This window comes from Anolis sagrei, chromosome Y (genome assembly GCF_037176765.1).
Source record: "Anolis sagrei isolate rAnoSag1 chromosome Y, rAnoSag1.mat, whole genome shotgun sequence".
NCBI classification, from domain to species: Eukaryota; Metazoa; Chordata; class Lepidosauria; order Squamata; family Dactyloidae; genus Anolis; species Anolis sagrei.
Window position 1 is genome coordinate 57,293,332 of NC_090035.1, and position 24,381 is coordinate 57,317,712.

At 41.6% G+C, this 24,381-nt stretch overlaps 1 protein-coding gene and 1 long non-coding RNA gene across 3 annotated transcripts in view; one reads left to right on the plus strand and one right to left on the minus strand.

Annotated features, from left to right (window-relative positions):
- The window catches only part of LOC132781801 (F-box/LRR-repeat protein 16), a 218,062-nt gene that overhangs the window by 44,288 nt on the left and 149,393 nt on the right, over nt 1-24,381 (minus strand). The window lies entirely within an intron of this gene.
- On the plus strand, nt 9,796-19,771 carry LOC137095169 (uncharacterized). Its single transcript, XR_010908801.1, has 2 exons — nt 9,796-9,896; nt 19,377-19,771. It is a non-coding gene; the product is annotated as an uncharacterized lncRNA (long non-coding RNA).

Consider the following 24,381-nt stretch of genomic DNA (forward strand, 5'->3'; position numbering starts at 1 on the left):
TAATGGGGATGATGACCAAATCCATCAGGAAGACCTCAATGCTGATGAGGTTGATGGTTTGCACAATGTGTTTGCTGAATGCGTGTGCTCATGGCATCGTAGATTTCCTGATTATAGCACATGGCATCTCGTTGAGGTATACCATTTCAGAAATTTAGAAATGAGTAGGTCATATGCGGAGGTTGTAGCTGCATTATACACAACGATCCAGGGCATATTAGACAGACTGAACAAGAGAATTTTTTATTTTTTTAAAAATTTTGATACATCCCAACAATCAATAAAATTTTTGCCATACAGGACTTATTTCAATAAACATTATTCCAAGAGTAAATATTCCTTAACTGACATTCTATACATTCCTTAGTTATGTATCACCCTACAAACCCCCCTACCCCCCACTCCCTCCACCCCTCTGGAACAGCAATTCTAAATCATGTCATTACATCAATTTAACTGTGTGGAAAGCCTGGTTCAAAATACTGTATTTGTCGTCTCCGTCTATTTTGTCAATTAACACAGACCATTTCCTAAACCAGTCTTGTTCTCTTTGACTCTTTATATACTTGTTTTTCCTTTGATTGATAAAATCATTAATTATATATTCTGATAGGCCCACCAGGTTTCCAAATCCCATTTTGTATCATCTCTCCATCCCCGGGCTATTGTGGCCTGTATTGTGGCTGTCATATATTTTAGGATTTCTGTCCAATTATTGTTATCTTCCTTTGCCTTTATGGTGAGGGACATGAACCTGGCTTTATCCCACATTAATTCTTTACCTATTACGTCTTCCATTACAGTCCTTATTATGCCATAATAGTTCTGACTGACTGAACCACAGAATTGACCCTGAAGATTTTTTACAGGTGAGACTAGAAGCCTCAGGATTACGAAATCCCCTCTTCTCTTTTAAAAGAAGTAGGGATATTTTTAATGCTGAGGAGTTCCTGACACACCTGAGCCGGCTCTTACAGAGCAACATGGAAATATGCGCTCATGGTGATTTTGAGTTCATGATTACTATAACAAAACTGCCATGAGGTGGAGCACATCGAAAACTGGGTTCAATTCCCGTGAGTGAAATAACAGCTCGAAAAAGACAATATTTGATAGATTTGAATTATTCAGGATGTAATTTGTGCTTTGGGGGGGGGGGGGCTTTATTCGGGCTTATGAGTTTCCAGAAACCCACAGATTCAGAAATGTTGACACCTGCTCAAAAACTGCATATGGAGCTTGGATGATCTGATCAAAAAAAGGTAACGCTTAGGGACATTTCTACTGTCGAACAGCATTTAAGAGTCAACATCGATGTAGCCTGTTACTCAAAAAAAGTCAGGGTGGTCTCTGTTTAAAACAGATGGACCCATTTATCCACAAGCCGATACTCTACTCTTACATGATGACCATTTCTATGGGGTTCTGAATGTAAAAGCTCTATTTGGAATGCGTAACTACTCTCAATTTTGTTGCAAACTCTATAATCATGATTGCCATTCTTGTTTGTTTTATTGCAGAATGTGTTTGAGAAAGGAATGCGCTAATGTAGTAGAGGAAGAGGTTCGATGACCCAGATGTAAGTTTCATTGTAGGTCTAAGGCTTGCTAAAAATTACATCAACATTTGTCCTTAGAGAACAAAGTCAAATGTCTGACGAGATTGTATTGTACAAAGTGCCAATTATCAGGAAGCAGATCATGATGATGAAAGATGTAAAGGGAGACAGTGTATGGTCTTTTGGGATTACATTGTTGAAGATGAAGGCCATGTGTATTACATGCAACCACTTAATCAGCCAAAACTTTCTGTGAAATACTTATTTTATGACTTTGAATCACAACAAGATTCAAGGGTTCATAAACCCGTGTATTGTTTTATAAAAGCATTTCCAGGAGAAACAGTGGACTGTTTTAAACCAGATTATGTGGAAGAAGATAGCTGGTCTGAGGGTAGTGATGATGAAATAGAGAGGGGGGGGGTGTGGACTCTTGGAAGTTTGCAGGTAAAACATGGGAATTTAAGGGTGAAAACTGTATTGAATAGTTAATTAAAACGTTTACAAAAGATGGAGCCTTTAAAGAAGCAACATTCATAGCCCACAATTCAAAGGGATATGACTGTTACTTTATACTCCATCAGTTAGTGAAAGAGAAACTGAATGTTGAAATTATAGCATAGGGTGGAAAGTTGATTTGTGTTACTATAGTAGAGTTAGGCATAAAATTCATTGACTCTGCTACCTACTCATGGCACTCTCTAAATTACCAAAGGCTCTTGGCTTTGATGATGCCAAAGGGTATTTTCCATATTATTTCAACACAGCTGAGAATTGGAATTATGTTGGGCCTATGCCACAGCCCGAATACTATGGCGTAGAATACATGATGACTGCTGAAAAGACAGCCTGGTATGAAGAGAACCAGTCAAAAACCTTCGATATGCAAAAAGAGCTAGCATTCTACTGTCAGAAGGATGTTGAGTTTTTGGTGCAGGCCTGTACCAAGTACAGACATGAAATAGTGCAACTCACAATGGGAATCAGAAAAGTTCTTGTAGGCAAGAAAAAAGACAAAGTGAAGAGGTACAGGGCTGCTATTGATCCTTTTCAATATCCGACCATTGCTGGTGTAGCTCTAGCAACGTACAGGTTCAAATTTCTTAGAAGGAATACTATAGCAATTCCAAATTGTAATAATTACCATAATCAGTACAAACTATTCTCAACAGCGTCTATACAGTGGCTCTCTTTTGTCAATCATAAGGAAAAGATTGAAATATGCCATGCTCTGAATGGTGGGGAGGTTAAAGTCGGTTATTAATTTCTAGATGGTTTTGCAGTTGTGGGTGATACGAAAATTGCCTATGAATATTTCGGCTTTTATTTTCATGGCTGTGTTTTTTTGTTATTCTCCAGAGGAGGTCAATCCCCTGGTGGGGAAATCTTATGAGTTTCTTTTTAATGTGACACAGAGCTACAATGCTTATGTTTGAAGTGTGTGCCATTTGGGAGCATGAATGGAGAAATATGGTAAAAACAGATTTGGAAGTCCAGGCTTATCTTACAAAAGCCAAATTTCCTGAACCCCTAAAACCTCGCAATGTGCTTTTGGGGGGGGGGGGGGTCGCACAAATGCTGTATGTCTCTATTATAAGCCTAAAAGTTCCTCAAATGCAAGATCCAAGAGAGAGCAGAATGTTTGAAATATTTAAAGAAGAATGGGAATTGAGCACAAACGAAGACACTCCTTACATTCCTTATTTCACAGAAAGTTTTGGCTGATTAAGTGGTTGCATGTAATACACATGGCCTTCATCTTCAACAATGTAATCCCAAAAGACCATACACTGTCTCCCTTTACATCTTTCATCATCATGATCTGCTTCCTGATAATTGGCACTTTGTACAATACAATCTCGTCAGACATTTGACTTTGTTCTCTAAGGACAAATGTTGATGTAATTTTTAGCAAGCCTTAGACCTACAATGGAACTTTTCGCAGGTTTCATTAATCTTCTTCCAGAAATTCTGGGCAGTGGGACAGGACCACCATTGGTGGAAGCAAGTTCCAGTCTGTTTATTGCATTTCCAGCACCTGTTACAGCTATTTTTGTACATTTTTCCCAGTTTCTGAGGTGTCATATGTAAAGGTCCCTTACCTTTTGTAGCCAGGATTGCAGGGCCTAGAGTAAGTCTGCCAGCTAGTTTGCAGCTTAGGTGGGCCTGGCAAAGTAGCAGTAGCCATTTTAGATCAGGGAAGGCACCATCTTAGAGAGGGGGAGTGTCTTAGGCCTGAGTCAGCAGAGATCGACCAGGATTGGTTTAGAAAAGGGGGCGGAGTTTAGAGAGGCTTGGAGGGAAAAGAGCCTTTTAAGTGAAGAAAGGGGGAGGTGAAGATTAGAGTTTGAAAAAGAAGGGTGTTTTAGAAGTTTGTGGTTTAGGAGTTAGGAGAGGGCAAAGTTTGCCAGTGGTTTGCCAGCAAGTCAGCTGAAGCAAACTGACAGCTATTAGGGATATAGCTGGGTTGTAGCTAGATAGGACTGGGTTAGTGTATCTGAGCTACAGAAGAAATCCTGACAGAGATTTAGTTCCTGTTAAGTTTTCTTGTTGTAACAAAGATAGAACATTATTGTAACCGCTACGCATTCAAGACAAATTTTCTCTGTAACAGCCAAGATATTGAACTACACTTACTTTCCTGTTTTCAATCAATAAACTTTCATTGATTATTTAAATGTTAAAGCCTGAGTCAAGTGTGCCTTTGTGGCTGAAGTTTCCAAATCTATTTTATACTGTTTTTAAAAGAAGAAATAAAAGAGCACAGTGCCTGGTGGTCCCAAAATAGATCTTAATATTTGGCAGCTAGAGAGTTCCTTTACATTTTGGTGGCAGCGGAAGATACCTAAAATATACCCCTCAAATATTACATTTGGCTTACTACAAAGTAGGGATTGATTATATATCCCATCTTTATAATTGACCAGACAGTGGTGGGATAGTTTGACCACCCTGTCCAAGCTGTGTGTACACGCTCGATACGTTAGTTACCTGGGGGTCCTTTATAATTTGGTGTACAGCTCTATCCGTGACTGAGCAGTCCTTTTGAGGACCCACTCTGCTCACCCCACATGGGGAGGGGGCTAGAAAAGGTGCCCTAAACATAGTCTGCCTCACTTATCCCTGACTGGACTGCCACGTCCAGTGGGGTCACCACCCTGCGGCCAAAAAAGAAAAATGAACTTCGGTACATGGAACGTACGGACTCTGATGGACAACAGTGGCAGTGAATGCCCCGAACGCAGAACTGCCATCATTGCAAGGGAGCTGGGACGCTTCAACATCGACATAGCAGCCCTTCAGGAGCCTGGGAGAGCAGGAGAGGGACAGCTGAAGGAAGAAAAAGGAGGCTACACCTTCTTCTGGAAGGGACTGCCCGAAAAAGACCAAAGAATGCACGGAGTTGGCTTCCCCATCAGAAATGATCTGATGAAACATCTGTCCGAAGCACCCACTGGCATCAACGAACTACACTCAACCCTCCGAATCGATCTTGCCAAAAACCAACAGGCAACCATCATAAGTGCCTATGCATCAACACTAGATGCTGACGAATACATCAAGGAGAAATTCTACTGTCAGCTGGACAACGTCCTATCGGGGATACTTAAGGAGGACAAAATCATCCTCCTGGGGGACTTCAATGCAAGAGTTGGGCGAGACTTCGACCTGTGGCCAGGAACCATCGGAAAAGACGGGGCTGGAAACAGCAACTCAAATGGCATCCTGCTTCTCACCAAATGTGCGGAGCACAACCTTGTCATCACCAACACGCTCTTCCGCCAGAAAAACAAGTTCAAGACATCATGGAAGCACCCCCGGTCAAAGCATTGGCACCTCTTAGACTATGTAATCACACGTGCCAGAGACCGCCGTGACGTGCTCCTCACAAGAGCCATGACAGGTGCTGACGACTGCTGGACTGACCACAGGCTAATTCGATCCTCGATGGCTATCAAGATCGCTCCCAAGCGCAGACTCCAAGGAAGGAAGACAAGGCGCAAAATGAACACCCAAGCCCTTCAGGAGCCCTCCAGACGAGCCCATCTCCAAACAGCACTCAAGGACCATCTACCTACAGTACACCCCGAAAATGTTGAGGAACATTGGAACAAGACCTCCATCATACAAGCCTGCGGAGAAACTATTGGATACCAAGCCAAGAAACATCAAGACTGGTTTGATGAAAATGACATCGAGATCCAACAGCTAATTGACAAGAAAAGGAAAGCCTTCCAAGCATGGCAGAGAGACATCAACTGTGCTGCTAAGAAAAAGATCTATGCCAGTGCAAAAGCTGAGGTCCAAAGAAGGACAAGAGAACTCAAGAACATCTGGTGAACAAAGAAGGCTGAAGAAATCCAACACCTGGCAGATACCCATAATGCTCAGGGATTTTTCAAAGCCACAAAGGTCATCTATGGACTAAGAAACCATGGCATACAGCCTCTATGCTCATCAGATGGAACCAAACTCCTGAAGGACCAAAACGCAATTGCACTATGTTGGAAAGAACACTACCAAAGCCTCCTGAACCGCAGCTCCAATGTGGCCGAAGAGGTCCTCTCACAAATCCCACAACAACCAACCAGGGATGAGCTTGCAGCACTGTCTAGTTTGGAAGAAGTCAGCGATGCCATCAGCCAACAGAAGAATAACAAAGCCAGTGGACCAGATGGGATCTCTGCTGAAATCTTTAAAGAGGGAGGACCTGAGCTGACACACCAACTCCACCAGCTCATAGAAAAAGTGTGGGTGACCGAGAAAATCCCAGCAGATTTCAAGGACGCCACCATCATCACCCTCTTCAAAAAAGGGGAAAGAACAGACTGCGGAAACTATCGAGGTATCTCCCTTCTAACCTCCGCTGGGAAAAACCTCGCAAGAATCCTTGCAAACCGCCTTCTGCCCCTCTCAGAAGACACCCTCCTAGAATCCCAGAATGGCTTCCGCCCCTCCAGAGGAACCGTGGACATGATCTTCACTGCACGACAGCTCCAAGAAAAATGCAGGGAACAAAACCAACCTCTGTACATGGCATTCATCGACCTTGCAAAGGCATTCGACACAGTGAATCGCAGCGCTCTCTGGACCATCCACCACAAAATCGGGTGCCCTAACAAATTTGTGAACATTCTGCGGCTCCTCCATGATGACATGATGGCAACAGTCTTGGACAGCAGTGGCTGCCAAAGTGACCCATTTAAAGTGGAATCCGGTGTCAAACAGGGATGTGTTATTGCCCCAACTCTATTCTCCATCTTCATCGCTATGATACTTCACCTTGTTGATGGGAGGCTTCCCACCGGAGTGGAAATAATCTATCGGACAGATGGCAAGCTATTCAACCTCAGCAGACTGAAAGCCAAAACCAAGGTTACAACAACAGCTGTTATAGAACTCCAGTATGCTGATGACAATGTCGTCTGTGCGCATTCAGAAGAAGATCTACAAGCCACTCTAAACACCTTCGCAGAAGCATACGAGAAGCTCGGCCTGTCACTGAACATTGAGAAAACCAAGGTGCTGTTCCAGCAGTCACCAGCCCATCCCTCTCCAATGCCAGTAATACAGCTTAATGGCGTAACATTAGAAAATGTGGACCATTTCCGCTACCTTGGCAGCCACCTCTCCACCAAAGTCAACATGGACGCTGAAATACAACACCGCATGAGCTCTGCAAGTGCAGCATTTTCCAGAACGAAGCAGAGAGTGTTTGAGGACCGGGACATCCGTAGGGAGACCAAGGTGCTTGTCTATAAAGCTATTGTCCTCCCAACCCTGCTCTATGCCTGTGAGACGTGGACTGTCTACTAGGGCTGGGCGGTTTCGTTCGTTAATTTCGTAATTTGTTAATAATTCGTTATTTTTTGGGTAAACGAAGCGATAACAAACCATCCAGGAGCAACTAAAAAACGAAACGAATTTTTAAAGCTATTTCGTAATTGTTTTGTTATTGTTTTGTTATTATTTCCGTATGTGTCTGGTGCATGTTTGATAGTTGTTTCCCTCCCCTCTCCCTGGTTGCAAGCGGTCGGCATTTACCCCACTTCCGGGTCCCTGGCCTCTGCTTAAGTGGATCAAATTCTCCTCTCCTCCTGTTGTCACCTCACCTCGTTCCTCACTCTGGCCTGCGTGCATTGGGCAAAGAGACACAGCAGTGCAGCACTCAGAGACCTGCCTGTTGCCTGCCTAACCTCTTTCCTTCTCCAGGTTAAAACTATTATATTAATTATATTTATTATTATTATTATTATTATTATTAAGAATGGATGGCCATCTTTCAGTACTGCTTTGACTGTCCCTTATATTCACGAAGGCAGAAAGTGGTTTGTTATTATTATTATTATTATTATTATTATTATTATTGAGAAGAAGCATTGTCAAACCAGAATAGAGATCTCACCCACCCTCCTCCTTCTCTCCTTCCCCCCCTTTCCTTCTCCAGGTTAAAACTATTATATTAATTATATTTATTATTATTATTATTATTATTATTATTATTATTATTAAGAATAATGGCCATCTTTCAGTACTGCTTTGACTGTCCCTTACATTCACGAAGGCAGAAAGTGGTTTGTTATTATTATTATTATTATTATTATTATTGAGAAGAAGCATTGTCAAACCAGAATAGAGATCTCACCCATCCTCCTCTCTCTCTCCTTCCCCCCCTTTCCTTCTCCAGGTTAAAACTATTATATTAATTATATTTATTATTATTATTATTATTATTAAGAATGGATGGCCATCTTTCAGTACTGCTTTGACTGTCCCTTATATTCACGAAGGCAGAAAGTGGTTTGTTATTATTATTATTATTATTATTATTATTATTATTGAGAAGAAGCATTGTCAAACCAGAATAGAGATCTCACCCACCCTCCTCCTTCTCTCCTTCCCCCCCTTTCCTTCTCCAGGTTAAAACTATTATATTTATTATTATTATTATTATTATTATTATTATTATTAAGAATGGATGGCCATCTTTCAGTACTGCTTTGACTGTCCCTTACATTCACGAAGGCAGAAAGTGGTTTGTTATTATTATTATTATTATTATTATTGAGAAGAAGCATTGTCAAACCAGAATAGAGATCTCACCCACCCTCCTCCTTCTCTCCTTCCCCCCCTTTCCTTCTCCAGGTTAAAACTATTATATTAATTATATTTATTATTATTATTATTATTATTATTATTATTATTAAGAATAATGGCCATCTTTCAGTACTGCCTTGACTGTCCCTTATATTCACGAAGGCAGAAAGTGGTTTGTTATTATTATTATTATTATTATTATTATTATTATTATTATTGAGAAGAAGCATTGTCAAACCAGAATAGAGATCTCACCCACCCTCCTCCTTCTCTCCTTCCCCCCCTTTCCTTCTCCAGGTTAAAACTATTATATTAATTATATTTATTATTATTATTATTATTATTATTATTATTATTATTAAGAATAATGGCCATCTTTCAGTACTGCCTTGACTGTCCCTTATATTCACGAAGGCAGAAAGTGGTTTGTTATTATTATTATTATTATTATTATTATTATTATTATTGAGAAGAAGCATTGTCAAACCAGAATAGAGATCTCACCCACCCTCCTCCTTCTCTCCTTCCCCCCCTTTCCTTCTCCAGGTTAAAACTATTATATTAATTATATTTATTATTATTATTATTATTATTATTATTATTATTAAGAATAATGGCCATCTTTCAGTACTGCTTTGACTGTCCCCTACATTCACGAAGGCAGAAAGTGGTTTGTTATTATTATTATTATTATTATTATTATTGAGAAGAAGCATTGTCAAACCAGAATAGAGATCTCACCCACCCTCCTCTCTCTCTCCTTCCCCCCCTTTCCTTCTCCAGGTTAAAACTATTATATTAATTATTATTATTATTATTATTATTATTAAGAATGGATGGCCATCTTTCAGTACTGCTTTGACTGTCACATTCACGAAGGCAGAAAGTGGTTTGTTTCACCCCTCCTCTCTCTCTTTCCCCCCTCTTTCCTTCTCCGAGGTTAAAACTATTATTTAAAACTATTATTTTCACGCATATGCAACAACACAAACACACAATACCCCAAAAACACAGAGCATGCACAGAGGCCTCAGGAGGAAAACGATGAGGAAGGACTCCATTTCCCAGCTTCCCCTGCGCCCAAATCTCTCTCCACATGCGCACTGCCGCGGGAGGAATACGATGAGGAAGGACTCCATTTCCCAGCTTCCCCTGCGCCCAAATCTCCCTCCATATGGGCACTGCTGTCTGCCTCCCTCCCTCTACATGAGCCCAGCCTGAGAAAGCCCACCAGACCAATGTAAGCACTCACACTCGGGGAGGGCATGGGAGCTGTGGGGGGCTGCTGAGGGCAACTAAAACGACCCGAAACGGGAAGGAGAGAAAGAGGGAAAGAAGGAGGGAAGGAGAGAAAGAAGAAAATAAAGAAAGATAGAGAAGAAAGAAGGGAGAGAAAGAGGGAAAGAAGGAGGGAAGGAAAGAAAGAAAGCAGGGTAGAGAAGGAAGGAAAGAGAGAAGTAAATAAAAAAGTGAAAGAAGGAAGGAAGGAGAGAAGGAAGAGAATGAAAGAAAGGAAGTAAGATAGAGAAGGAAGGAAAGAGAGGAGGAGGGAAAGAAGGAGGGAAGGAAAGAAAGAAAGCAAGGTAGAGAAGTAAGGAAAGAGAGAAGTAAATAAAAAAGTGAAAGAAGGAAGGAAGGAGAGAAGGAACAAAAGAGGGAAGGAAGGAAGGAAAGAGACAAGGAAGGATGAAACCAAACAGCAAAGGAAGCGAGAAAAGAAACAGGTAGAGAAGGAAGAAAGAAGAAGAGAAAGAAAAAGAGGGAAAGAAGGAAAGAGAGAGGGAAGGAAGGAGAGAGAAAAAGAAGGAAAAGAAAGAGGGAGGGAAGGTTTGCCACAGCAACGCGTGGCGGGTACAGCTAGTAGACTTGGACGATCAAGGAAAATTTTGTTTCTAAACTCGCTTAGTTTCTTGGGGGCGCTAGCGTTTCGAAATTCTGAGGACTTCCGAAATTTGAGATTTCAGAGTTTTGTAATTTCCGAAATTTTGTTAATTACGAATCAATTCGTTAATGGCGGAGGCAATTGCGCAGTGCTAAAAACACCTCCAAACGGGACTGGGGGATATTCTGAAGCTTTCCTCTCCCTCTGAATTTGATTGCTGGTGTTACAACTAACAAACTGATTAAAAATAAAATAAATAAAATAAATAAAATAAATAAAATAAATAAAATAAATAAAATAAATAAAATAAATAAAATAAATAAAATAAATAAAATAAATAAAATAAATAAAATAAATAAAATAAATAAAATAAATAAAATAAGTTGATTGCTGGAATTACAACTAACAAACTGATTAAAAAATAAAATAAATTCTGGATGAAATTAAAGTACAGAAAGTTTGTAAAAATAGAAATTAAAATCATTTTAATCAATTAATCAAATAATCAAATAGAATAAAAAATTAAATAACAAAATAATAAAATAAGGTAAAATAAGCAAGATAACAAATTAAAATGTAATAAAACACATAACTTTGTAATAAAATATAAAAATAATATATAAAATAATAATAATATATAAAAATATAGAAATTATATATAAGAAAGTACAACTAAATAAAAAGTAATAAAATTGCACTTTGAAATAAACTATGAAGTTATTAAATTATGGCCAAATTATCTGGCAAGTGTACATATTAATTATAATTCCTCTAGCAGTACTGCAAGTTAAGTAAGGACCAATTCCCCCTGTGAGGGGTGTGTGTGTGTGTGTGGGTGGGTGGGTGAAATAAAATACATTAAGTAGGTATATAATTTAAAATCAACAGAAATTAATTTATAAATGAAAAAACATTACATTAAAAAATCAACAAATCAACAAAAATAAGAAATTAAAAAAATAAAAAATAAAGAAATAAACAAATCAGCATAAATTAATTATAATTAATTTATAAATTAAAAAACATTACATCCAAAAACTAAAAGTAGTATCATAAAATGTAATAAAATGCATACATTACATAAACAGAAAATAAAATAAATAATACATAAATTAAATTAAATATAATATACAACATAACTAAAAATAAATAATAACTGTACTTATAATAAATTATCAAATTACTGCCAAATTTGTAGGAAAGTGAAGACTCATTTAATCCAGTTCAATGCAGATAATCTGACTGCTTGCCTGCTCTTTGACGGCCAGTACCCATTCCGCCCACCTCCAAGCCCTCCCGGGGGCCATCATGCATTAACCCCCGGACTGACAGACAGACTGACAGACTGACTGACTGCCTGCAGTGAAGGCAAATGCACCCCATTCCAGCCACCTCAGTGCCCTCCCGAGAGCCATGGCGCCTTAACCCCCCACCCCCCGGGACTGCCTGCCTGCCTGCCTGCTCTGTGAAGGCCAACACCATTTCCGGCCACCTCCAAGCCCTCACGGGGGCCATGGGACCTTGACCCCCCCCCCCCCGGGGCTGTCTGCTTGCCTGCTTTCTGAAGGCCCGCGCCCCATTCCGGCCTTTTCAAAATCCTCCCAGGGTGGGGGGGGGGGGCATCGACCATCAACCCCTTTGGAGTGTTAGAATGCATTCTACTTTCACAGCATATCAGCAGTCCTCCAGTGAGACTATCCCAAAGCCCTATTGGGGGCATTGCTCCTGGCCCCCCGGGACTTACTGCTTGCTTGCTGGGTGAAGGCTAATACCCTTCCCAGCCTTCCTGCTCCACGTCCTCCCGGGAGGCATCGGGCATTAACCCCCTGGGAGTGTCTGTATGCAATCAACTTTCACAGCGTATCAGCCGTCCTCCAGTGAGACTGTCTCTAAGCCCTCCCAGGGGGCATTGATTCTGCCCCCCCCCCAGGAGTGCCTGCTTGCCTGCTCTGTGAAGGCCACTTCCCTTTCTGGCCACCTCCATGCCCTCCCGGGGGTTATGTCCATTGACCCCCGGGAGTGTCTGTCTGCAATCTACTTTCAGAGCATATCAGCCGTCCTCCACTGAGACTGTCTCTAAGCCCTCCCAGGGGGTTTTGATCCTGCCCCCCCCCCCGGACTGCCTGCCTGCCTGCCTGCTGTGTATAGGCCAATTCCCTTTCTGGCCACCTCCATGCTCTCCTGGGGGGTTATGTGCATTAACCCCCTGGGAGTGTCTGTATGCAATCAACTTTCACAGCATATCAGCCGTCCTCCAGTGAGACTGTCTCTAAGCCCTCCCAGGGGACATTGATTCTTCCCCCCCCCCCCCGGGAGTGCCTGCTTGCCTGCTCTGTGAAGGCCACTTCCCTTTCTGGCCACCTCCATGCCCTCCCAGGGGGGTTATGTCCATTAACACCCCCCCCCCCTCCGGGAGTGTCTGTATACAATCAACTTTCACAGATCAGCTGTCCTCCAATGAGACTGTCTCTAAGCCCTCCGGGGGGGGGGTATTGATCCTGCCCCCCCCCCCCCCCGGGAGTACCTGCTTGCCTGCTCTGTGAAGGCCAATACCCTTCCTGGCCACCTCCATGCCCTCCCAGGGGCCATGGGGGATTAACCCCCCGGGGCTGCCTGCTTGTCAGCTTTCTGAAGGTCCGCGCCCCATTCCGGCCTTCTTCAAGGCCTCCCAGGGGGTATCGAGTAGGGTCGGGCAGTTTCGTTCATTATTTTTGTATTTTGTTATTGATTTGTATTTAAATTAGCTTACAATCCAATATCGAGCCATGCAGGAATAGTGTGAGGAGTAATTAAGAATTGAAACAATTTCCCCATTTTTCGTAATTATTTCGGATGTCTGGTGCAAGTTTTAAAAACTCACCGTTTCCCTCACCTCTCCATGGTTGCAAGCATTTACCCCACTTCCGGGTCCCTGGCCTCCGCTTCAGCAGATTAATTTCCCCTCTCCTCCTGCCCGTCACCTCACCCCTCACTCTGGCCTGCATTGGGCAAAGAGGACACAGCAGTGCAGCACTCACAGAGACCTGCCTGTTGCCTGCCTAACCTCCTGCCTTCCTGGGCAGGGGTTAAAACTATTATTATTATTATTATTATTATTATTATTATTATTATTGGATGGCCATCTGTTAGGGGTGCTTTAATTTGATATCCCCAGCATGAAGGCAGAAGGGGGTTTGTGGTTGATATTATTATTATTATTATTATTATTATTATTAAGAATGAGATGTGTGGTCCATCCAAAAACAATCCAGAGCCAGAATGGAGGAGTCAACACTCACACGAATCCTTCTTCCTGGCCCAACAGTTTAAAACTATTATTATTATTATTATTATTATTATTATTATTATTATTGGATGGCCATCTGTTAGGGGCACTTTAATTTGATATCCCCAGCATGAAGGCGGAAGGGGGTTTGTGGTTGATATTATTATTATTATTATTATTATTATTATTAAGAATGAGATGTGCGGTCCATCCAAAAACAATCTGCAGTCAGAATGGACGAGTCAACACTCACACGAATTCTTCTTCCTGGCCCAACAGTTTAAAACTATTATTATTATTATTATTATTATTATTATTATTATTAATGGATGGCCATCTGTTAGGGGCACATTAATTTGATATCCCCAGAAGGAAGGCGGAAGGGGGTTTGTGGTTGATATTATTATTATTATTATTATTATTATTATTATTATTATTAAGAATGAGATGTGCGGTCCATCCAAAAACAATCTGGAGTCAGAATGGAGGAGTCAACACTCACAGGAATCCTTCTTCCTGGCCCAACAGTTTAAAACTATTATTACTATTATTATTATTATTATTATTATTATTATTAATGGATGGCCATCTGTTAGCGGCACTTTAATTTGGTATCCCCAGCAGGAAGGCGGAAGGGGGTTTGTGGTTGATATTATTATTATTATTATTATTAAGAATGAGATGTGTGGTCCATCCAAAAACAATCTGGAGTCAGAATGGAGGAGTCAACACTTACACGAATCCTTCTTCCTGGCCCAAAAGTTTAAAACTATTATTATTATTATTATTATTATTATTATTAATGGATGGCCATCTGTTAGGGGCACTTTAATTTGATATCCCCAGAAGGAAGGCGGAGGGGGGTTTGTGGTTGATATTATTATTATTATTAAGAATGAGATGTGCGGTCCATCCAAAAACAATCTGGAGTCAGAATGGAGGAGTCAACACTCACACGAATCCTTCTTCCTGGCCTTACAGTTTAAAACTATTATTATTATTATTATTATTATTGTTATTATTATTATTATTATTGGATGGCCATCTGTTAGGGGCAATTTAATTTGATATCCCCAGCATGAAGGCGGAAAGGGGTTTGTGGTTGATATTACTATTATTATATATATATATATAAATTTGTTAGGGGCATCCAACGAGGAAACAAAACTCAAAAAAACCCCAACGAAACTTAACCAAAATTCCCATGGCCATAACACAACCCACAAGGTACAAACGTATCTACTCAAAATGAAAAACAACACAACAACACACTCACAAAACGGCAAAACAACTGAGCATGCGCATTGGCGCCCAGCTGCAAGTTCCCTGGCGCGCGCACATGCCCTTCCGGCCAACGCTCCCTCTGCGGAAACCATGCCCACTCCAAGCCCCGCTGCGCCGCTTCCCGCACACACACACACCCCTGCCGCACACACACACACAACCCCACACTCCATCACTCCCCCCGCCGCCACACACACACACGCAACCCCACACTCCATCACTTCCCCCGCTGCCGCATGCACACACGCAACCCCACTCCCCCCGCCGCCGCACACAAACACGCAACCCCACGATCCATCACTCCCCACGCCGCCGCACGCACACACGCAACCCCACTCCCCCCGCCGCTGCACACACACCCAACCCCACGCTCCAACACTCCCCCCCTCCGCCGCCGCGCGCACACACATGCAACCCCACGCTCCATCACTCCCCTGCCCCAATCTTACCTCCTTTTACTTCACACCCCCTCCAAACCCCACCCCGCCCCTTCCCGCCCTGTCAAAATCTAGGAAAGACAGGAAGGAAGGAAAGAAGGAAGGAAGAGAAAGGGATGTAAAGAAAAAGGGGGAAGAAAAGTTAGAGAAAGAAGGAAGAAGAACGTTTATTGCAGCCAGAAAAGGAAAGATGCAAGGAAAGAAAAGAGAGACATCAGAAAAGAAAGAAAAAGGGGGAAGGAAGGAAAGAGATAGAGAAAGAAGAGGAGAAGGAAAGATGGGAGGGAAGGAAGGAAGGAAGTAGGGAAAGAAGAAGAGAAAGAGGGAAGATTGGCCACAGCAACACGTGGCGGGTAAAGGTTGTTATTTCTATTATTATTATTATTATTATTATTATTATTATTATTATTATGCTATTGTTCCTATGAGACCCTGGAGGAATGGGAGAGGTGTCAGGTCCCAGAGGCAATGCATTGCATTATTGTTATTGTTATGATGGTGGTAAAATAAAAGGAAATAAAAAGTGAAAGAAGGAAGCAAACAGGGAGGGAAGAAAGGCAAAGGAAGAAAGGGGGAGGGAATGAAGGAAAGAGAGAAGGATGAAACCAAGTAGTGAAAGAAAGAAAGAGGTAGAGAAGGAAGAAAGGAGAGAAAGGGGGAGGAAAAGGGGGAAGGAATAGGTAGGTACCTCTCTTTCATAATAGTCCAGATATCTACCTCAACTTTGATAAGTTTTACTATAGGCCACAGCAACACGTGGCAGGGCACAGCTAGTTATTATTAAGAATGAGATGTGTGGTCCATCCAAAAACAATCCAGAGTCAGAATGGAGGAGTCAACACTCACACTCATCCTTCTTCCTGGCCCAACAGTTTAAAACTATTATTATTATTATTATTATTATTATTATTATTATTATTAATGGATGGCCATCTGTTAGGGGTGCTTTAATTTGATATCCCCAGCATGAAGGCGGAAGGGGGTTTGTGGTTGATATTATTATTATTATTATTATTATTATTATTAAGAATGAGATGTGTGGTCCATCCAAAAACAATCCAGAGCCAGAATGGAGGAGTCAACACTCACACGAATCCTTCTTCCTGGCCCAACAGTTTAAAACTATTATTATTATTATTATTATTATTATTATTATTATTATTGGATGGCCATCTGTTAGCGGCACTTTAATTTGATATCCCCAGCATGAAGGCGGAAGGGGGTTTGTGGTTGATATTATTATTATTATTATTATTATTATTATTAAGAATGAGATGTGTGGTCCATCCAAAAACAATCTGGAGTCAGAATGGAGGAGTCAACACTCACACGAATCCTTCTTCCTGGCCCAACAGTTTAAAACTATTATTATTATTATTATTATTATTATTATTATTATTGGATGGCCATCTGTTAGCGGCACTTTAATTTGATATCCCCAGCAGGAAGGCGGAAGGGGGTTTGTGGTTGATATTATTATTATTATTATTATTATTATTATTATTAAGAATGAGACGTGCGGTCCATCCAAAAACAATCTGGAGTCAGAATGGAGGAGTCAACACTCACACGAATTCTTCTTCCTGGCCCAACAGTTTAAAACTATTATTATTATTATTATTTTTATTATTGTTAATGGATGGCCATCTGTTAGGGGCACTTTAATTTGATATCCCCAGAAGGAAGGCGGAAGGGGGTTTGTGGTTGATATTATTATTATTATTATTATTATTATTATTATTATTAAGAATGAGATGTGCGGTCCATCCAAAAACAATCTGGAGTCAGAATGGAGGAGTCAACACTCACATGAATTCTTCTTCCTGGCCCAACAGTTTAAAACTATTATTATTATTATTATTATTATTATTATTATTGGATGGCCATCTGTTAGGGGTGCTTTAATTTGATATCTCCAGCATGAAGGCGGAAGTGGGTTTGTGGTTGATATTATTATTATTATTATTATTATTATTATTATTAAGAATGAGATGTGTGGTCCATCCAAAAACAATCCAGAGTCAGAATGGAGGAGTCAACACTCACACGAATCCTTCTTCCTGGCCCAACAGTTTAAAGCTATTATTATTATTATTATTATTATTATTATTGGATGGCCATCTGTTAGGGGCACTTTAATTTGATATCTCCAGCATGAAGGCGGAAGTGGGTTTGTGGTTAATATTATTATTATTATTATTATTATTAAGAATGAGATGTGTGGTCCATCCAAAAACAATCTGGAGTCAGAATGGAGGAGTCAACACTCACACGAATCCTTCTTCCTGGCCCAACAGTTTAAAACTATTATTATTATTATTATTATTATTATTATTATTATTAATGGATGGCCATCTGTTAGGGGTGCTTTAATTTGATATCCCCAGCATGAAGGCGGAAGGGGGTTTGTGGTCGATAGTATTATTATTATTATTATTATTATTAAGAATGAGATGTGTGGTCCATCCAAAAACAATCCAGAGTCAGAATGGAGGAGTCAATACTCACAGGAATTCTTCTTCCTGGCCCAACAGTTTAAAACTATTATTATTATTATTATTATTATTATTATTATTATTATTATTGGATGGCCATCTGTTAGGTGTACTTTAATTTGATATCCCCAGCATGAAGGCCAGGAAGAAGACATTTAGCTGTGTTTAGACAACCCATTTTAAAGCGTTTTAAAGACTGGATTCATGTGAGTGCTGCCTCCTCCATTCTGACTCTGGATTGTTTTTGGATGGACCACACATCTCATTCTCAATAATAATAATAATAATAATAATAATAATATCAACCACATACCCCCTTCTGTCTTCATGCTGGGAATATCAAATTAAAATGCCCCTGACAGATGGCCATCCATTCTTAATAACAATAATAATAATAATAATAATAATAATAATAATAGTTTTAAACTGTTGGGCCAGGAAGAAGGATTCGTGTAAGTGTTGACTCCTCCATTCTGACTCCAGATTGTTTTTGGATGGACCACACATCTCATTCTTAATAATAATAATAATAATAGTAATAATATCTACCACAAACCCCCTTCTGCCTTCGTGCTGGGAATATCAAAGTAAAACGCCCCTGACAGATGGCCATCCATTCTTAATAATAATAATAATAATAATAATAATAATAATAATAATAATAATAATAATAAAAAACAACAACAACAACAAACCCCCTTTTGCCTTCTTGCTGGGAATATCAAATTAAAACACCCCTAATAATAATAATAATAATAATAATAATAATAATAGTTTTAAACTGTTGGGCCAGGGTTTAGACAAGCCATTCCAAAGCGTTTTAAGGACTGGAGTTTGGTTTTGGTTAGTTTTATCACCAACAGTCAACAAGAGATGTAGAGGGAAGCTTCAGAAGTTCCCCCCTGTTCCGTTTGGAGGTTTTTTTCACATCGTGTCCGCCATTTTTTCCGTGGTTACCCAGCCCTAGTATCGGGCATTAACCCCCCCCCCCCCCGGAGTGTCAAAGTGTATTAAACTTTCACTGCATATCAGCCGTCCTACTGTGAAACTGTGTCCAAGCCCTCCAGGGGGGCCTTGATCCTGGCCCCCCAGGACTGCCTGCTTGCCTGCCGAGTGAAGGCCAATACACTTTCCGGCCACCTCTAAGCCCTCCTGGGGGCCATGGGTCATTACCCCCTTACCCCCGGGAGTGTCATAGTGCATTCTACTTTCACTGCATATCAGCCGTCCTCCAGTGAGACTATCTCTAAGCCCTCCCGGGGGCATTGATCCTGCACACTGGATCATTCTTTCCATTTCCCCAGGAATGACCGCTTGCCATTAACGTGCACTACCGTCACTCTTTCCATTCCCCCAGGAATGACCTCTTGCCATTAACGTGGCCACCTGCTTACTTTGTCTCTGACTGACAGTTCCTCTGCATCGATGGCATCTGTTTTCTTCCTGTTCCCTTTGACATCCAAAGCAGTGTGAAGAAGAGGGATCCTTGGCACAACCAGTGACATCGAGGGAACATACAAAATACCCCAAGAAAGGATCAGCTGCCGGCTATGCCAAATTCAAGGTGATCCACCATGGAGGAGTGCGGGAATACACAGCAGTGAAGCGGACACCCCAGCGAATCCCCTCTGGGTCTAGAGAAGGTCAGGGTATGAATACTCAAAGTAAAATTCACTGTACAGAAAAATTAAATTTACCAACGTTGCAAATTTTTATTTCATATGATAAAAATAATTAAACAAAAGGACTAGATCGGGAGATTACAATTATTTCAAATAAATATAAAGAAATAACACCACGAAAGAGGAAGACAAGGAAGCCTTTGAGTGAATTTATGCAGCAGACCTTATATCAGGTTCCACAAAAAAGCAGACCTCAAAGATAGGAAAGCAACGGTAAGCTCGCAAAGGGACTGAGTACAGAACACAGATTCATAGAGTGCAATCAGTTTGCAGACTCAGAACAAGTAAGAAGCACTAGCACCCATCGAGCAGAGGGTGATGGTTATTCAGGAGGAAAATCTGTGAAAAAAGAACTAGACTACACAAAGCAGCCAGGCACACATTTCCCAAAGGTTATATCATTGACCTGTTACATATCTCATATGTAGAATATTTATAAGGGATAAAGTTCCGATGCCACGCATGACATGCACTTATGAGCTGATGGGAAGTCAGCAGACAAATACCAGAACACTGCACGCATACCACAAGGAAGCCGTCGAGGGAGGGGACATGAATGCAACAAATTGCATGTGGGCTGCGTGTGGAAAGGGAAGGAAGGTATACCACCCATTGAGCAGAGAGTGGTGGTTCTCCCTGAGGAGAGTCTGAGATGAAGAGGTGGATTACACTCAGCAGCCAGATAGAAAGTTCTCCCTAGACATTGCGTTTACCTGTGGAACACATTTCTTTCCAAATGTCTTATTTTGATGCCACCCCAGAGCAGATGGAAAGACATGATGCAAAGTCACAACACAAGCACTGAGAATCGACAGCAAGCCAGTGCACAGCTAAACTGCTGTATTCAAATGGACACCACAAATAACACAGAGATGTAGAATAAGTTCCCTTGCCCAGGAGAGAAGGGTATGCACCCAAACAGAAGAACAGCTCTTGCGTAGGGGTGTTTGTGGAACGTGACGCCACCAAACACGGGAAAGGGTACACCCCTTCCTCCAAAACAGAAAGCAAACTCACAGAAACTGTCCGGTTATAAATTTAAGGATGAGCGGAACCTAGTACTCTGAATGCCACTATTACAGGAGTCCAAAATCTCTCTAAGTATCTTTTTCACGAAAAGATAGCTGTCCGCCTCAAAGCAAACAAAATGAATCCCCACCAGAAGGCCTCAAATTCAATGGAACCCACATACGGTAAGAGAAAAATCTGACCTCACTCACTTTCAGATACAGTGAAACTTCTAATTAAATAACAAAAGGGGACTTCCACTTGGTATCTATTCAACAATAATCTAAGTGAATACATGATATAAAACAGAAGGAATCGTCAATGACATTTCATTCGGATAGCATTTTTCCATTAGTTGAATAGGATGTACCTATCATAAGTGGGAAAATCAAATGGAGGTTGAGATAATACAGGAATACACCAAAAGGGCATCATGGCAACATATAGGCAGGCAATGCAGAGCCATAACGTCGCATTTGATAGGGCCCACTACTTCTGATCCATGAAGTAGAGACTGGAAGACGGGAAGCTACTATCAAACTCGTAACACGCCATTGATTGACCGTTCCAAGTCATTTTGCACATAGGAAGGCTAAGTGATTAAGGAAAAAGAACACGGTCCAAATGCACAGGGCAGGTACACAGGCACTTATTTCTCATATAATGGGTTTGTAGTCCACCTGACAACGTGGCGCTTCATGGGATAAAACAAGAGTTTCTTCCCAAAGGGCCTTATGACTCTTCTCCTCATAGATTCATTCAAGAAAAGAGATGGTACATCCTCCGCGGGGTACTCTAAAAGATTCAAAGTCATGCAGCAATCAAGCAGTAGCTCCGTGTAGACAAAGGAGGTAAAGAGGAAAATGTGCCCTGGACAGAAAAAAAATTACAGTGACAGTATAGGTCAGGGATGGGAATGTAAAGCTGGCATGAGAAAAAATGTCTGGGGTCAATGGCACTCCACCAAACTGCAGAGGAACGTTCATAAATTGCAGTAAGTTCTGGGTGGGATGGGCATACCAAGCCACCTTGTCTCTTTCCCGGGGAGCCTATACAAATTTTTCAAAGAGGGGAACACGGCCCAGATAAGAACCAAGCAGGGTAAAGACTCGGTTCCTCACAGATTCATTCGAGAAACGTGACGGAACATCTTCCGCTGATAGATCCAAACGATCCATACTCACCCAGTAATCAAGCAGTAGCTCCCCGGAGACAAAGGAGATAAAGAGGGAAGTTTGTTATGGATAGATAGCAGACAGATGGGGGCTCCAGGAGCAGGGAAGGGGGGAAGGGTGCCGGAGTAATTGCAGTGTTTGTTGTTGGGATGGAGATTTGCATTGCAACACGGGGTAAAGGGTTGGGATGGGTAGGTAGGTAGGTAAAGTGTATTGATTAAAGATGAGAGCAGGAAATAACACAATAAAGAGTACGCAAATAATGTAGCAGCTGTTCTCTGATAAATGCAAGTCCCTTTTTAAATGGTTTTTCTTTAGGTTTTTTTTTGACGGTTTTTTAAAAAGTTTTTTTATGAGGTAGTTTATGTAAGTTATTTTGAAGGTATTTCAGGGTCTTTCATTGACCATTCCTTTGTATGAAGGCAAAAAGCAGTTGTGGGGATGACAAAAGTATTGTGAGGTGCACCATCCCTCAGGAAGAATCATACTACTGTTCCGTTTCCAAAAGGAAATGACTTGGTCTTGAGGAAGTTTGCGGAAACAGTATGGGATCGTTCCCCCAGTGCGACTATCTCTAAGCCCTCCCGGGTGGCATCGAGCCTTAACCCCCCGTGAGTTTCTGCCTGAATTCCTCCCTGCAGTGAAGGACAGCGCACCTTTCTGGCCACCTCAATGCCCTAGAAGGGGTGCATTTACCCTTTATGCCCCCGGATGGAAGGAGAAGAAGGAAAACTGGAAAAAGAAAAGCAGGGGCATAGAGAGATGGACACCAAGGATTACAGTGGTCTTGCTCTACAGATGCTGCGGGGATCCATATGAGGAGAAAGCCAACACTGCTTTGGATGTCAAAGGGAAGAGGAAGAAACCTGATGCCAGTGATGCAGAGAAAATGTCATTCAAAGACAAAGGTTACGTCAGTCCAGATTCCAGAGAACACCAAGGAATGGCATGTGGCTGGGAGAATCCAAGGAAGTGGATTTCAACTGAAAGGGTGCACATCAGGCATCGTTGGAAGTGAAGCGCGGGACAAGTTATATCCTCCCTTCTCTCCTCCCATTCCCTAAGTCAGTACGGTTGCTACCCACCTTAACGGAAGCAGTGGACCACATGAAAGCAAGGGAAAGTTAGAAATACCCCAAGGACAGAACTGCTGCCAGCGCAAAGTGAAGAAAGGAACACGAGCAACGAGGCATACAAGGAGTCCTTTGCACCAAAAATTTGAGACCTGAATGGCCCACCAACACACAGCAAACCAGGTAGCCCTGTGACTCAACAGTAAGGTAAAAGATAGCTGGGAAAGGGCAGCTCACATGTGGAAGAACAAAAGGTTACAAAGTCACCTTAATAAGTAAGCAGTTGCACCTATAGAGCAGAGAGTTGTGGTTATTCCCAAGGATAGTCTGGGATGAAGTAATGGCCTACACTCAGCAGCCAGGCAGACAGTTCCAACCAGACAATTTGTACATCTGTAGAAGACGTTTCATTGAAGATGTCTTCTTTCGATGCCACTCAGGAGCACAGAACTCACCAGACAAGCTCCGCGAAACGTCTGCAAGGAGCAGAACGCAGCCAAACAGCATTTTGGATATTTACACCACAAACAACAGAGAGAGGGAGGAAATGTGCCCTTGCCCGGAAGAGAAGGGTTAGGCACCCTACAAGGACAGCTCTTTTGTTGTGGTGTTTGAGTAACGCGACGCCACCATATGCGGAAAAGGGAGCACCCATCCCTCCGAAACGGAAATAGAAGACTCACAGAACTGCCCTGTAAGAAATCGTGAATGAGAAGAACAAATGACTATGTATGCCAGCATTACAGCAAAACTAAATCTCTCTAAAACTCTTCCTCTATGAATGATAGCTGTCCTCCTCAGAGCAGACAAACTGACACTCCCACATTACTAAAATACTGCATTGATACTATGGAAAATGGATAAGGAGGTTGAGATGATTCCAACCTCTCCGCCCCAACACCAGCGCAACCCGTGTAATCGCAAAAAGCGACCCAAACACGCCTAGAAAGAAACTCCTGCTGGCCAAGGGAAAGTAAATTGGATCCACCATGGAGGAGTGCAGGAATACAGAAAGCAGTAAAGCAGACACACCTCTGATTCCCCCTTGGGTGTAGAGAAGGACAGGATATTAAAATTTAAAGCAGATATCAATTTATGGAAAAATGAAATGAACCAAGGTTGTGATTATGAATATCAGATAATAACATTAAATAAGCCAATGGATTAAAGACAGGAGAACATTAGGCGGTTAAAATTGATCCAGAGAAAGCATAAAGTCATCAGGAATTAGGAAGAGAAGCTAGCTTTTCGGGAAATGTATTCTGCATACCTTTAATCGGCCACCACAGCACAACAAACATACAGAGAAGCCTCAAGAAGAGGAAAGCTACGGTAAGCTCGAGAGGGAACAGAGTACACAACACTGAAGCAGACACTGGAAAAACTTGGCAGACTCAGAACAAGCAAGAAGCAATAGCACCCAT